At 49.9% G+C, this 2,500-nt stretch overlaps 1 protein-coding gene across 1 annotated transcript in view; it reads left to right on the forward strand.

Moving 5' to 3' along the window:
- DNAH2 (dynein axonemal heavy chain 2) overlaps positions 1–2,500 on the forward strand; it is a 187,912-nt gene that overhangs the window by 511 nt on the left and 184,901 nt on the right. The gene's annotated exons all lie outside the window — the stretch shown is intronic.

The raw sequence follows: 2,500 nt of genomic DNA on the forward strand, positions 1-2,500 counted from the left end.
TCTCTGCACTTTTTCCAAAAGTCTCAACATCTTTTTTGTAACGTGGGGACCAAAACTGGACGCAGCATTCCAGGTGTGGCCTTACTAAAGCTTTATAAAGCGGTGCTAATCCTTCACGTGATTTTTGACTCTGTGCCTCTCTTTATACAGTCTTGGTTTATAGATCCTGAATGTGGGACCCAAAACCCATTTCAGGCCTTCAGGATGGTTTGAGTTCAGAGTGGTTCTTAGACAGGGCTGTGTGGGTTTGTGCTCCTCTGCCCCACAAAATCATATTATTGCTGCATGTTGCTATCATATCTCCCCGCAGTCCTTCTTTTCAGTAGACTAGACATCCCCAGTTCCTGAAACTGTTCTTTATATGTTTTAGCCTCCAGTCCCCTAATCATCTTTGTTGCTCTTCTCTGCACTCTTTCTAGAGTCTCCACATCTTTTTTGTATTGTGGCGACCAAAACTGGATGCAGTCTTCCTGATGTGGTCTTACCAAGCCATTATAAAGTGCTATTAACACTTTACATGATATGTATCCCCGTTGTGGTTCGCTTACTCTCTTCTAATCCCTTCCTCTGCAATCTCTCCACTTTAGAAGATAGGAGGGAAAAACAAAAAAACCAGGCATGGCTGACTGGGGAATTCTGGGGTCTTACCAAGGCTTTATAAAGTGGTATTAACACTTCACATGATAATATCCCCCATTGTGGTTTGCCTTCCAATTTCCCCATTGTTTTCTAATCCCTTTCTCTGCAATCTCTCCACTTTAGAGGATTGGAAGAAAAAAAGCACAGGCCTGCTGACCTGGGAATTCTGGGGTCTTACTAAGGCATTATAAAGCGGTACTAACACTTCATGTGAGATGTATCCCATTGTGGTTTGCTTACTCTCTTCTAATCCCTTCCTCTGCAATCTCTCCACTTATAAATTATAAGTGCAATCTCTCCACTTATAATAAAACAAGCATGGCTGACTGGGGAATTCTGGGGTCTTACCAAGGCCTTATAAAGCAATATTAACACTTCACATGATCTTGATTTTATCCCTCTGTTAATGCAGCCTAAGATTGCATTGGCTTTTTTGGCTAGTCTACTAGGACCCCAAGATCCCTCTTGCAGTCACTACTGTTGAGCTACGTTTCACCTGATCTGTATATATACATTTGGTTTTTCTTGCCTAAATGTAGAGCCTTCCTTTTTTCCCCGTTGAAAAATCATAATCCCCGATCCGCAGTCCATCTGATGAGCTGTTCGTTCAGGGACCGTTCCCTGAAGTTATGACGGCATTGAACACGTGACTTGCGACCAGTTCTTACCCTTACCAATCACTGAACGAACGGTTGTTCAGTCCAGGACCTACCTGGAGTAACACGACTTTAGGTCCATGCGTGCAGCCCCTCGGCTGGGCAGCAGCCCCACCCCCATCCCCGTGTGGATCTGGGACGTATCCTGCGAACAGATGTGAAGGAAGCCAACAGATGCCGCTTCCTGTTTAATTACCCTCATCCACTCCTCTGGGTGGAAAAAAAATCAAATAAAATTAAGAAAAGGAGACGGCATCTGTTGGAAATTAATGGGGTGACGCAGGTCAGCTCCGAAAGAGGTGTTTCCTTCCCTCCCCTTCCCCTCTTGCAGGAGACTAGAATCGGCACTTTTGGGGGAGGGTGTCTTTCCTCAGAGAGCCCCCTCCTCTTTATACACGGGGGTCGTGTGGGGGGGGGGCAGGAAACACGTGGGCGTCTCATTCGCCTTACCTGCGCGTTTCCACAGTAACTGGCCAGGATTTGCAACCGTGCCCCTGCAAGGAACACTTGTGCCAGCTCTGTATCCTGGCATCGCCGAATCCCCAACCCTGTTGGCCATCTGTCTTTGCTACAGGTGGGGGGAACTCACGTTGACCCCTGAATCGGGGAGAAACGGAGTCCCGGGGCGTGCCGGGGAGCTGAAGCCATGTGTGTGTGTGTTGCATCATGCGACAGGTGCCGGGGTCTTGATTACGGAAGAGAGGGGTGCGCGGATGAAAGAGCTGAGCGAGGTGGAGAGAGAGAGACAGAGACAGAGACCTCCCAGCTGGTTAGCAGGCGACATCGCCTGCCACACAGGGGTGGGATTCAACCGGTTCAGACCGGTTCGGGCGAACCGGTAGCTCCCACGATCAGCGTGCGATCACCAAACCGGTTGTTTAACCAGTAGGATCCCACCGCTGCTGCCACCCTGTCACCCTTCTCCCCACCCACCCACCCACCCTGGGCAGCCCCCTCCCCAGCTGAGCCTCTTCTGCTCGCGTGGCACATTCGCTTCGGTTCTGCTGTGGAAAAAAACCAGCGCGTTGGCCGATCAGTTTCCATGTTTGCCCCATTAGGGAGAATTAGAGGTTTCTGCCTTGGGTTGGGGGCGCCAGAGGCCACTTGGGGTGGGCAAGCTAGGAACACGGTCATTAAGTGAATCCGGGCCTCCCCGTCGGCTTTGCTCCATCAGAAGGTTGCCAAAGGAGAGCACGGGACTTCCG

Source organism: Ahaetulla prasina, chromosome 4 (genome assembly GCF_028640845.1).
Source record: "Ahaetulla prasina isolate Xishuangbanna chromosome 4, ASM2864084v1, whole genome shotgun sequence".
Classification (NCBI taxonomy): Eukaryota; Metazoa; Chordata; class Lepidosauria; order Squamata; family Colubridae; genus Ahaetulla; species Ahaetulla prasina.